This window comes from Cibotium barometz, chromosome 52 (assembly GCF_041138505.1).
Source record: "Cibotium barometz isolate CiBa-2024 chromosome 52, ASM4113850v1, whole genome shotgun sequence".
Lineage (NCBI taxonomy): Eukaryota > Viridiplantae > Streptophyta > Polypodiopsida > Cyatheales > Cibotiaceae > Cibotium > Cibotium barometz.
Window position 1 is genome coordinate 35,226,535 of NC_141097.1, and position 15,330 is coordinate 35,241,864.

The following is a 15,330-nucleotide window of genomic DNA, read 5'->3' on the forward strand; positions in this document are numbered from 1 at the left end:
ATGCTAAGAAAAAGGCAATTTCATATTGGGTGTGTAAGTGGTGTGGCTAGTTTTATGTTTGCATGAACTTCCGGCTAGGGGGCCTTGGAACTCTTTTCCTTGGTACCCGGGACAAAACCTAACCAAATTCCAAATTGGATCCCATTACTACAGTGGTTGGGCAGTTGGCTAACCCATGGGATCGGATGGGGTTAGGCTGGACTGATGAATCCATAAATCGAGACTCAACTTTTGTTATTACGATAGATAAATTAAATTCCGGACAGTAATTGTTCTATGGATAGGAATCAACGGCTGTGCCTCTTGAATGGGGAAAAAAGCGTTGATTCCAATGATCCAAGTGCAAGTTTCTTCCTTGATCCGACCAAATATCTTATAGATGCAATTGGACCAGTTTGATCAGAAATGATCTTGACTACGTTAGAGTAAAAAGTTATCCTGGTGGAAATGCCCGTGCTTTCCGGTAAAGGAAGTATTTCCGGGTTCGGTTTTGGAACAACCGACGGATTAGTCTCTTATCCGGATATCCGTGGGCGAGGCCCCGAGTGTGGGTCCCTGCCCCGTGCATGAAGTGCTACTTCCGCTACTAGTACCCTGAATCCGTCGCATGGTGGGAACAGGGATCTCACATTTGTGATCATATGATGGACGGGCTTATGGAAGTGTAAAGAGTTCTTCTATCTTTAAACTGTATATGTTCCAAGAATGAATAAAGTTTAAATCTTGTTCTTGTCTTGACCCTTACTCTCTTTGAGACTTTTCTTGGTGGTTAATCTTAATTAAAAAATTTCTCTCAGTCTCATACTTGTGCATCTTGCGAAATTACCCCCTGTTTGCGAGATGAGGGCATCTCGCGTTTTTCAAGTGGGGGAGAATGTAAGATTCCTCCCCAGCCTCTCAAAATGTCCAGCATCTTCCCCTGTAATCAATCCCTCTTCAGAAATATAAAAGACTTGTTTCTAACTGTTTTAACCTAGAGAGAGAAAATATTCTAGAGAGAGAATATTCAGATTTTTAATATTTTTGGATAGAAAATTATCTCATCTTATTAAAATAAGTTTCCTTGAAACAGAAATTCAAAAAAGAACTTTCCAATGTGCAATTGGAATTAATTGGAAATGGGTATAAAGGACCTTAGCCTAAGGGTCTAGATTTTCAGAAATTTTTGGATTATGGTCCAATTAAGGTTCCTATGGGCCAATAGCATCAATCCATGTGTAGGGAGGAGATAAATCCAATTTGTAAAAGAAGATACCTAAAAATGAGTAAATGCTCACATAAGATGAAGAGTTGAAAATGTACAAGGTTTATTAGTAAAAAACTATGAGCAATATTAAAAATATGAGATATTTTGGGTATAATGATTCCATTTTGACACATATGTAAGGAAGGGGAGTTCTTTAAAGGAGGTGCATATTTCACATAAGATGAAGAGTTGAAAATGTACAAGGTTTATTAGTAAAAAACTATGAGCAATATTAAAAATATGAGATATTTTGGGTATAATGATTCCATTTTGACACATATGTAAGGAAGGGGAGTTCTTTAAAGGAGGTGCATATTTCACATAAGATGAAGAGTTGAAAATGTACAAGGTTTATTAGTAAAAAACTATGAGCAATATTAAAAATATGAGATATTTTGGGTATAATGATTCCATTTTGACAAATATGTAAGGAAGGGGAGTTCTTTAAAGGAGGTGCATATTTCACATGCTTGAATGAGTTTTAAACTCATAAAAATTGAGATATTTTATCTCTCCTCTCTCCTAATTCAAGTCTAGTTACAAAAAGTTAGCTGAACTGACCTAAAAATGGTCAAAAATTGACCAAACTAAGTTGAAAAATTCTAGAATCAGTTTGTTTGGTTAGGAACTCACTTTTTCCTATAAATAGAGGCCTTCCCCTTTGTTGAAACTCAACAATGTTTAATGCATTGTTACTCTACTTCACCTAAGCCAAGAACTGTGAATTCATTAATAATTCACTAGTTTTTTACACTTCCTTCTTTCTTCAATCCCCATTGGTGGCTCCATCAACATACTAAACCAATTGATTGGTTGGGGGCCTCTACCGTGAACAAAGAATCAAGCAATTTGTAAGGTAATTAGTAAATATTGATCTTTTCTATAATTTCTCAATGTCTCTCTTTTTAACCCCTCTCAAGCTTGAGAAGCTTAATTGGTATGGTTTTTAAATGCTATTGAAGTTAATTGATGAATCGTAGTGAAGAGTTACATAATTTGATGAATGCTATTGAAGTTAATTGATTAATGATAGTAAAGAATTACATAAATTTTCATTTATGTTTAAATTCTAATGGTTTTTATGTAATTTCTCTCTCTCACTCAAGAAATGGTTATACTCATGACCCATTCTCAATCCAAATGAAGCTTTTCATAAAGCTTTTCCTTAATCCAAGATTAATCTATGCTTGAGACCAAATTAATGATTTTTTTTCTATGCTTTTAGTTTATGTATTTCATGATTATTTTTGATTCAATCCATTATGGGTTAATGATCCAATTAGGGATCATTCTAATCATTCCCTTAAAGATAAGCTTTATCTTTTAAAATAATTGAGATTTATCAGTCATAGCAGCGAAGCTATAGCAAAATTTTATAAAAATTTACACATAAAATAATTTCATTCAAAGCATGAAAAGAGGACTTCCTACCATATTCTAGGAATTATCATCCTAGATTAATTAAAAGAATTTCATTGTAATCATGGAGAAATTAAATTTTTATATTATCCATAAAGGATAAATTTTTATATCAAAAGTGTTACTTTTATCATTTTTATTTTCATGCATAGAAGTATGCATAAAGGATAAATTTTTATATCAAAAGTGTTACTTTTTTTAATTTTTATTTTCATGCATAGAAGTATGCATAAAGGATAAATTTTTATATCAAAAGTGTTATTTTTATCATTTTTATTTTCATGCATAGAAGTATGCATAAAGGATAAATTTTTATATCAAAAGTGTTAATTTTATCAAATTTTATTTTCATGCATAGAAGTATGCATAAAGGATAAATTTTTATATCAAAAGTGTTACTTTTATCAAATTTTATTTTCATGCATAGAAGTATGCATAAAGGATAAATTTTTATATCAAAAGTGTTATTTTTATCATTTTTTATTTTCATGCATAGAAGTATGCATAAAGGATAAATTTTTATATCAAAAGTGTTACTTTTATCAATTTTTATTTTCATGCTTAGAAGTATGCATAAAGGATAAGTTTTTATATCAAAAGTGTTATTTTTATCATTTTTATTTTCATGCATAGAAGTATGCATAAAGGATAAATTTTTATATCAAAAGTGTTACTTTTATCATTTTTATTTTCATGCATAGAAGTATGCATAAAGGATTTTCAAAAAAATTGGATTATGGTCCAATTAAGGTTCCTATGGGCCAATAGCATCAATCCATGTGTAGGGAGGAGATAAATCCAATTTGTAAAAGAAGATACCCAAAAATGAGTAAATGCTCACATAAGATGAAGAGTTGAAAATATACAAGGTTTATTAGTAAAAAACTATGAGCAATATTAAAAATATGAGATATTTTGGGTATCCAAAAATGAGTAAATGCTCACATAAGATGAAGATTGAAAATGTACAAGGTTTATTAGTAAAAAACTATGAGCAATATTAAAAATATGAGATATTTTGGGTATCCAAAAATGAGTAAATGCTCACATAAGATGAAGAGTTGAAAATGTACAAGGTTTATTAGTAAAAAACTATGAGCAATATTAAAAATACGAGATATTTTGGGTATAATGATTCCATTTTGACACATATGTAAGAAAGGGGAGTTCTTTAAAGGAGGTGCATATTTCACATGCTTGAATGAGTTTAAAACTCAAAAATAATGTGATATTTTTATCTCTCCTCTCTCTTGAACCAAATCAAATCAAAATGGAACCAAACCAAATCAAAAAGTAACCAAACTAGGTCCAAATCTAGTCCAAATTCAACAAAACTGAATTTGGAAAATTCTAGAATTCAGTTAGCTTTGGTTAGAGCTTCCCTCTCCTATAAATAGAACATGAGTCCTTTGAAAAAAAGATAGAAGAATTTTACTATACTAGAGTTATGCTGAAATAATGCTAATTTCTACTATTCTCTAAAATTCTCTCCAAATTGAAGAAATTGGAGCTTCCCACTTTCTTCAATCCCCATTGGTGGCTCCATCAACATACTTAACTAATTGATTGGTTGGGGGCCTCTACCGTGAACAAAGAATCAAGCAAATTGTAAGGTAAATGGTGAATTTTGATCTTTTCTATAATTTCTCAATGCTTCTCTCTTCTCAACCCCTCTCAAGCTTGAGAAGCTTAATTAGAATGGTTTTTGAATGCTATTGAAGTTAATTGATGAATAGTAGTGAAGAGCTACATAATTTGATGAATGCTATTGAAGTTAATTGATTAATGATAGTTAAGAATTACATAAATTTTCATTTATACTTAATTCAAATGGTTTTTATGTAAATTCTCTCTCACTCAAGAAATGGTCATACTCATGATCCATTCTCAATCCAAATGAAGCTTTTCATAAAGCTTTTCCTTAATCCAAGATTAATCTATGCTTGAGGCCAAATTAATGGCTTCTTTCTATGCTTTTAGTTTATGTATATTGATGATTCAATCCATTATGGATTAATGATCCAATTAGGGATCATTCTAATTATTTCCTTAATGATAAGCTTTATTCCTTAGAAAAATTGAGATTTATCAGTCAATAGCAGCGGAGCTATGGCGAATTTTTTATAAAAATTACACATAAAATAATTTCATTCAAAGCATAAAAAGAGGACTTCTTACCATATTCTAGGAATTATCATCCTAGATTAATTGAAAGATATTCATTGTAATCATAGAGAAATTAATTTTTATATTATGCATAATTGATTTTCATGCATAGAGGTATGCATAAACGTTTATTATTTTAACATAAAAGTGTTACTTTTATCATAATTAGATTTCATGCATAGAGGTATGCATAAAAGATTATTATTTTAATATAAAAGTGTTACTTTTATCATAATTGAATTTCATGCATAGAGGTATGCATAAAAGTTGATTATTTTATTGTAAAAGTGTTACATTTATCATATTGGATTTCATGCATAGAGGTATGCATAAAAGTTGATTATTTTAATGTAAAAGTGTTACATTTATCATATTGAATTTCATGCATAGAGGTATGCATAAAAGATATTCTTTTTATACTAAAAGTGTGATTTTTTATCATAAATGGATTTTATGCATAACTTAGATGCATAAGAGAAATTCTTTTATTCTACTTTTATTCTAAAAGTGTAATTCCTAGCAAATTGAATTTATGCATAAGAAGATGCATAAAGATTGATTTTTAATTCAAAAGTGTCATTCTCATCTAAATTGAACTTATGCATAGGAAAATGCATAAAAGATTGAAATTTAATTCAAAAGTGTCATTTTCATTTAAAATGAATTTATGCATAGGAAGATGCATAAAAGATTAATTTTTACTTCGAAAGTATTAATCTCCTTAAATAGAATTTATGCATAAATAAATGTGTAAAGAAATCTTATATCAAATATAAGAATTCTCTTGTATTCTATAAATAGATATGAGATGTGATAGGATGTGATAAGAGATGTATAAGATGTGATAAGAGGTGATAAGATGCTTATGAAATAAGTTAGGAGGTGATAAGATGAATTAAGATGTGATAAGATGTGTATGGGATGAGGTAAGAAGTGTATGTGATAGGATAAGATGTATATGGGTTGTGATAGGGCGAGAGTGGATGTGATGTAAAAGATTAGATGTGAAGGCATATGGGGTTATATGAATGGGAATGTGGAAATGGATGTATGTATGTGGATGTGTGGATGTGGAGATTGGAGTGTGGATGTATGAATGTGAAAATGGATGTATGCATGAAGATGTATATGCATAGATGTGAATGTGGATGTAGATGTGGCTGTATAGATGTGAATGTGTAATGTGGATGTGGATATATGTATGTATGTGGATGTATATGTATGTGGATATATGTATGTATGTGGATATATGGATGTATGTGGATATATGTATGTATGTGGATGTGGATATATGTATGTATGTGAATGTGGATGTAGATGTGGATGTATAGATGTGAATGGGAATGTGGATGTGGATGTATGTGAATGTGGATGTAGATGTAGATGTGGATGTATAGATGTGAATGTGGATATATGTATGTATGTGGATGTAGATGTGGATGTATAGATGTGAATGGAAATGTGGATGCGGATGTATGTATGTATGTATGTGGATGTATGAATGAGGATGTGATAGCGGATATATGCATGTGGATGTGGGTGTATGAATGTGAAAATGAATGTATGCATGAAGATGTATATGCATAGATGTGAATGTGGCTGTATAGATGTGAATGTGGAATGTGGATGTGGATGTATGTATGTATGTGGATGTAGATGTGGATGTATAGATGTGAATGGGAATGTGGATGTGGATGTATGTGAATGTGGATGTAGATGTGGATGTATAGATGTGAATGTGGAATGTGGATGTGGATGTATGTATGTATGTGGATGTAGATGTGGATGTATAGATGTGAATGGGAATGTGGAATGTGGAATGTGGATGTATAGATGTGAATGGGAATGTGGAATGTGGAATGTGGATGTGGATGTAATGTATGTATGTATGTGGATGTAGATGTGGATGTATAGATGTGAATGGGAATGTGGATGCGGATGTATGTATGTATGTGGATGTGGATGTATGAATGAGGACGTGATAGTGGATGTATGCATGTGGATGTGGATGTATGGATGTGGATATGGATGTGTATGTATGAATGTGGATATGGGATGTGGATGTATAAATGAGGATGTGAAAATGGAGGTAAGCATGTAGATGTGGATGTATGGATGTGAATGTGGATGTGGATGTGGATGTATGGATGTGGATATGGATGTGAAATTATGATATGTGATGTGAAGGAATCTGAAGTGAAGAGATGGAAAATGATGTGATTGGATGAGTACACACATAAATGGAATGTGGAATAAGTAATGTGGATTAATGAGGAATAATATGGAAAAATGAGAGTTAATATAGAAATTGTATTTGTAAACTGTTTGTAAATGCTGTTTGTAAATGGATGTTTTATGTCAAGAATGTTGGGGAAGCATTTTGACCGTCTTGTGATTAAGGTTATGGAGACCTAACTGATAAAGTTGCAACTGCTGGACGGAGAGTCAATGGAGGACGTCTCGCGTAGCAAGGTCGGCCGAGGTCTTGACCAGCCTCGGTTCGATTAAAATGGTGAGCTTCCGGTAGGGTGGATGAGGGACCAAGGAAGCGGCCTATGAATGAAGTGCTAGGTCACCTGCGAAAGATCCTAGAGGGTGCTGACCATACGGTGCTCGGGCTCTGGGTCGCCTAGGATACCCACGCGTGCGTCGAGGAAGATTTTGGAACAAGGAGTAAGAGTTGTTTTTATCTGGTTGATTGACCTTGCTGGTCTTCAATGGATGAGTCCATGGCTCTTTTTATGGATCTGTTGGTTGATCTTGCTGATCTTCAATGTGAGATCCCTGTCCCCACCATGCGACGGACTCGGGGTACTAGCAGCGAAAGTAGCACTTCTCGCGCGAGACAGGGGTCCCACACTCGGGGCCTCACCCACGGATATCCGGATGAGAGACTAATCCGTCGGTTGTTCCAAAACCGAACCCGGAAAAACTTCCTTTACCGGAAAGCACGAGCGATTCCACCAGGATAACTTTTTACTCTAACGTAGTCAAGATCATTTCTGATCAAACTGATCCAATTGCATCTATAAGATATTTGGTCGGATCAAGGAAGAAACTTGTACTTGGATCATTGGGATCAACGCTTTTTTCCCCATTCAAGAGGCATAGCCGTTGATTCCTATCCATAGAACAATTACTATCCGAGATTTACTTTATCTATCGTAAGAACAAAAGTTGAGTCTCGATTTATGGATCCGTCAGTCCAGCCTAACCCCATCCGATCCCATGGGTTAGCCAACCGCCCAACCACTGTAGTGATGGGATCCAATTTGGAATTTGGTTAGGTTTTGTCCCGGGTACCAAGGAAAAGAGTCCCAAGGCCCCCTAGCCAGAAGTTCATGCAAACATAAAACTAGCCACACCACTTACACACCCAATCTGAAATTGCCTTTTTCTTAGCATCAGCTAACTTTAAAACAATCCTTTAATGAAACCATAGTACCACTGATCACAATCTTCCATTTTATCCGGTTGATTCATAATTTCCCATCATTCCTTCATCAGAGTATCTATGGCATCATTGGCAACTAGAACGCTCACCACCTGTCCACACAGGGGCCTTTTCAATAGTTCCTAGCCCATAATACTCGGCAATATAATCACTTGTAAAAATCAAGATGGACTCTCGTTGAAGATCAGCAAGATCAACCAACAGATCCATATAAAGAGCCATGGACTCATCCATTGAAGACCAGCAAGGTCAATCAACCAGATCCATGCCCGGTTTCACAAAACATCTCTTACTCCTTGTTCCAATATCTTCCTCGATGCACGTGTGGGTATCGTAGGCAACCCAGAGCCCGAGCAGCGTATGGTCAGCACCCTCTAGGATCCTTCGTAGGTGACCTAGCTCATAGGCCGCTTCCTTGGCCCCTCATCCACCGTACCGGAAGCTCACCATTTTAATCGCACCGAGGCTGGTCAGGACCTCGGTCGACCTTGCTACGCGAGACGTCCTCCATTGACTCTCCGTCAGCAGTTGCAACTTTAACAGTTAGGTCTCCAGGACCTTAATCACAAGACGGTCAAAATGCTTTCCCCAGCATTCTTGACATAAAACAGCCATTTATAAACAGCATTTACAATAGTTTACAAATACAGTTTCTATATTAACTCTCATTTTTCCACATTATCCCTCATTAATCCACATTACTTATTCCACATTCCATATATATATGTACTCATCCAATCACATCATTTTCCATCTCTTCACTTCAGATTCCTTCACATCACATATCATATATTCACATCCATATCCACATCCATACATCCACATCCACATCCACATTCACATCCATACATCCACATCTACATGCTTACCTCCATTTTCACATCCTCATTTATACATCCACATCTCGTATCCACATTCATACATACACATACATATCCACATCCATACACACCCACATGCATACATCCACTATCACGTCCTCATTCATACATCCACATCCACATACATACATACATCCACATCCACATTCCCATTCACATCTATACATCCACATCTACATCCACATACATACATCCATCCACATCCACATTCCACATTCACATCTATACATTCACATCTGCATCCACATTCACATACATCCACATCCACATTCCCATTCACATCTATACATCCACATCTACATCCAGATACATACATACATCCACATCCACATTCCACATTCACATCTATACATCCACATCTACATCCACATTCACATACATCCACATCCACATCCACATTCCCATTCACATCCACATTCCCATTCCCATTCACATCCACATTCACATACATCCACATCCACATTCCCATTCACATCTATACATCCACATCTACATCCACATTCACATCTATGCATATACATCCTCATGCATACATCCACATTCACATTCACATCTATACATCCACATCTACATCCACATTCACATCTATGCATATACATCTTCATGCATACATCTACATCCACATTCACATCTATGCATATACATCTTCATGCATACATCCCTTTCCACATTCATACATCCACACTCCCATCTCCACATCCACACATCCACATACATACATCCACACTCCCATCTCCACATCCACACATCCACATACATACATCCACACATCCACATATATACATCCATTTCCACATTCCCATTCATATAAACCCATACGCCTTCACATCTAATCTTTTACATCACATCCATCCTCGCCCTATCACAACCCATATACATCTTATCCTATCACATACACTTCTTACCTCATCCCATACACATCTTATCAAATCTTAATTCATCTTATCACCTCATAACTTATTTCATAAGCATCTTATCACCTCTTGTTGTCACATCTTATACACCTCTTATCACATCCTATCACATCTCATATCTATTTATAGAATACAAGAGAATTCTTATATTTGATATAATATTTATTTACACATTTATTTATGCATAAATTCTATTTAAGGAGATTAATACTTTCGAAGAAAAAATCAATCTTTTATGCATCTTCTTATGCATAAATTCAATTTGGTAGGAATTACACTTTTAGAATAAAAGAATTTCTCTTATGCATCTAAGTTATGCATAAAATCCATTTATGATGAAAATCACACTTTTAGTATAAAAGAATATCTTTTATGCATACCTCTATGCATGAAATCCAATTATAATAAAAGTCACACTTTTAAAATAAAATAATCAACTTTTATGCATACCTTTATGCATGAAATTCAAATATAATAAAAGTCACACTTTTATAATAGAATAATCAACTTTTATGCATACCTTTATGCATGAAATTCAATTATAATAAAAGTCACACTTTTATAACAAAATAATCAACTTTTATGCATCCTTTATGCATGAAATTCAAATATGATAAAAGTAATACTTTTGATATAAAAATTTATCCATTATGCATACTTCTATGCATGAAAAAAAATGATTAAAAGTAACACTTTTGATATAAAAATTTATCCTTTATGCATACTTCTATGCATGAAAATAAAAATGATAAAAGTAACACTTTTGGTATAAAAATTTATCCTTTATGCATACTTCTATGCATGAAAATAAAAATAAAAAAATAACACTTTTGATATAAAAATTTATCCATTATGCATACTTCTATGCATGAAAGTAAAAATGATAAAAGTAACACTTTTGATATAAAAATTTATCCTTTATGCATACTTCTATGCATGAAAATAAAAATAAAAAAATAACACTTTTGATATAAAAATTTATCCATTATGCATACTTCTATGCATGAAAGTAAAAATGATAAAAGTAACACTTTTGATATAAAAATTTATCCATTATGCATACTTCTATACATGAAAATAAAATGGTAAAAGTAACACTTTTGATATAAAAATTTATCCATTATGCATACTTCTATGCATGAAATAAAAATAGTAAAAATAACACTTTTGATATAAAAACTTCTTCTTTATGCATAATATTAAAATTCAATTTCTCCATGATTATAATGAGATTCTTTCAATTAATCTAGGATGATAATTCCTAGAATATGGTAGGAAGTCCTCTTTTTATGCTTTGAATGAAATTATTTTATGCATAATTTTTATAGAAATTTTGCCATAGCTTCGCTGTTATGACTGATAAATCTCAATTTTTCTAAGGGATAAAGCTTATCATTAAGAAAATAATCAAAATGATTCTCTAATTGGATAATTAATCCATAATGGATTGAATCATCAATATACATAAACTAAAAGCATAGAAAAAAGCCATTAATTTGGCCTCAAGCATAGCTTAATCTTGGGTTAAGGAAAAGCTTTATGAAAAGCTTCATTTGGATTGAGAATGGGTTATGAGTATGACCATTTCTTGAGTGAGAGAGAGAAATTACATAAAACCATTAGAATTTAAACATAAATAGAAATTTATATAATTCTTTACTATCATTAATTAATTAACTTCAATAGCATTCATCAAATTATGTAACTCTTCACTACTATTCACCAATTAACTTCAATAGCATTTAAAAAACCATACCAATTAAGCTTCTCAAGCTTGAGAGGGGTTGAGAAGAGAGAAACATTGAGAAATTATAGAAAAGATCAATATTCACTAATTACCTTACAAATTGCTTGATTCTTTGTTCACGGTAGAGGCCCCCAACCAATCAATTGGTTAAGTATGTTGATGGAGCCACTAATAGGGATTGAAGAAAGAGGGAAGCTCCAAAAACTAGTGAATTATTAAATGAATTCACAGTTCTTGGCTTAGGTGGAGTAGAGTAACGATGCATAAACACTATCTATTTTTCAACAAGGGGGAGGCTTCTATTTATAGGAAAAATTGAGCTCCTAACCAAAACAAACTGATTCTAGAACTTTCCAAATCAGTTTGGTCAATTTTTGACCATTTTTAGGTTAGTTAAGCTAACTTTTTGGAACTAGACTTGAATTAGGAGAGAGGAGAGATGAAATATCTCAATTTTTATGAGTTTAAAACTCATTCAAGCATGTGAAATATGCACCTCCTTTAAAGAACTCCCCTTCCTTACATATGTCATATTTTTAATATTGCTCATAGTTTTTTACTAATAAACCTTGTACATTTTCAACTCTTCATCTTATGTGAAATATGCACCTCCTTTAAAGAACTCCTCTTCCTTACATATGTCATATTTTTATATTGCTCATAGTTTTTTACTAATAAACCTTGTACATTTTCAACTCTTCATCTTATGTGAAATATGCACCTCCTTTAAAGAACTCCCCTTCCTTACATATCTCATATTTTTAATATTGCTCATAGTTTTTTACTAATAAACATTGTACATTTTCAACTCTTCATCTTATGTGAGCATTTACTCACTTTTTTGGGTATCTTCTTTACAAATTGGATTTATCTCCTTCCTACACATGGATTGATGCTATTGGCCCATAGGAACCTTAATTGGACCATAATCCAAAAATTTCTGAAAATCTAGACCCTTAGGCTAAGGTCCTTTATACCCATTTCTAATTAATTCCAATTGCACATTGGAAAGTTCTTTTTGAATTTCTGTTTCAGGGGAACTTATTTTAATAAGATGAGATAACTTTCTATCCAAAAATATTAAAATTCTGAATATTCTATCTCTAGAATATTTTCTCTCTCTAGGTTAAAATAGTTAGAAACAAGGTCTTTATATTTCTGAAGAGGGATTGATTACAGGGGAAGATACTAGACATCAAAAAGGGGGTGGGGGAGGAATCTTACATTCTACCCCACTTAAAAAACGCGAGATGTCTTCATCTCGCAAACTGGGGTAATTTCGCAAGATGCACGAATATGAGACTTAGAGAAAAATTTTAATCAAGATTAACCACCAAGAAAAGTCTCAAAGAGAGCAAGATAAGAACAAGATTTAAACTTTATTCATTCTCGGAACTTATACAGTAAAGATAGAAGAACTCTTTACACTTCCATAAGCCCGTCCATCATATGATCACAAAAGCAGCACTCACAAGCTGTGCACGTATAAGGTAACTCATCTATGGGAATAATTCTGTTGGTTATTGCCGCACCTATCTCAATGGTATGAGGTATTCTAACAAAAGGACCTCTCAGAGGCAAGCCAAAAACGGGGTAAAGGCATATCTTCTCATGAGGAAGAAAACACGCCAGTAAGAAGACCCGCTCAGAAAACCCAAGATGCCTTGATCTCATGACGCAGTAGTATCGGGGACCCAAACCCAAAGCTTCAATAACCATGGCTAAGTGGACATTTGTTACGAAAGTGTTGCTGACCCCAGGGTGTTACCCTAGTTATGTCTTGATAGGTCCGCCATTTGGTCTGAGCTACAGAAGTTCCCAAGGGAGGGAAAAGTGAGCGCTCATACTGTTCTATAAAATCCTTCTTCACAAACTCACTTGCGTCTTGAAGGTGAGGAATCATTATGGATAAAACTAATTCTTGTTGCCAAGCCATGAAGGAGATTAAGAAAGAAAGGAGATCGATGGGAGTAAGATTACAGTGAAGTTACGACTTATATAAAGAAAGGAGCTAGCGTAACTTAGAAGTCAACAGTAACTTGCCACTGAAGTTTTACCGTCTTTCCATGATTTGGGTTTGGCACATTTTTCTATAGAAGGCATTCAGAACTTTGAGATGAGGAGATAAAAGAAGTTCGTAAGCTAAATCACCTACTTTCTTTGGTCCACAATATCTGGGAGATAACTTTTTATACTTCCCAAGAGATAAAGAACTTCTTTTAGGCCGTACTCGAATGAAGACCAAAACCTTGATATCCAAAACATCGATTCTCACTTTTGAACTCATTGTTCTGAATCCATAAAACAGGTGGGACTCTTGAGAAGTATTCAGGGAAAAGGTTCTTCTTTTTTTAAACAGAATCTTTTTTTTTATTTTAGAGAGAGAATAATTATAAGATCAGAAAGGGAGATTCTTACTCCTGTATACCTCGAATGCTGGGGGAGAATCTTAAATTCTACCCCACTTAAAAAAGTGCGAGATGTCCTCATCTCGCAAGGTAGAGGGTAACTCTTTTTCTTAAGATCCAATTTTATTCTGGGGTTCCTTATATTCTGGTCAACCCAACAGAATACTGGGATAAATATCCCTTAGAACTCATCAACAATTCATTCAGATCATATCATTCATATCTTTAACATGATAATGGTCCATTAGACCGAAAAATTTCCTTCTGAACATTCCTCCACGGGAATTTCATTCAAGTTCTCAATTTGTCATCCCTTAACTTGATCTAACGGTCAAGTATTAATAGTAGCAATCTGACAGCACAATCCACTAATCTCATAGTGATTTGCTGAAATCATTATCATCATTTCAGTTATCAATATCATCAGAGGGACTCGTCCCATTCATCCTCATTGAGGTTTCGCTCAGCTTATTACGTTTCAACCAAATTTCAGGGATCATCATTTTTCAATCAGAATCCAAATCAATTCATCAATTCTCAAACAGAATTAAAAATCATATCAACCACATTCGAAATCATCCTCTGGATAGCATTAACGCTTATAATTTCAAGTCTTAGATTTACTCGTATATACTGTCAGTAAAGAGCTACAGTATACTCTCGGTATATACGGGTAGTCACGGCCCTTGGAATTATAAGGTAAATACCATCATGTCTAGGCCTTAAGCAAGTCAGGGATTCTATATAATTACGGTACTTCCATCTGAAGACCCAATTACCAAATTATGAATTTCAATTTGAATATCATATTGTATGAATTATATCACACAATTACAACCTTTTTTATTCTTGATAAATTTTTGATATATTTGGCTTCTCGGTTGATCCTTATTAACCTGCCTCTAATACCAACTGTGAGATCCCTGTCCCCACCATGCGAGACGGATTTGGGATACTAGCGGAAATAGCACTTCTCGCGCGGGACACGGGTCCCACACTCGGGGCCTCACCCACGGATATCCGGATGAGAGACTAATCCGTCGGTTGTTTCAAAACCGAACTCGGAAAAGCTTCCTTTACCGGAAAGCACGGGCG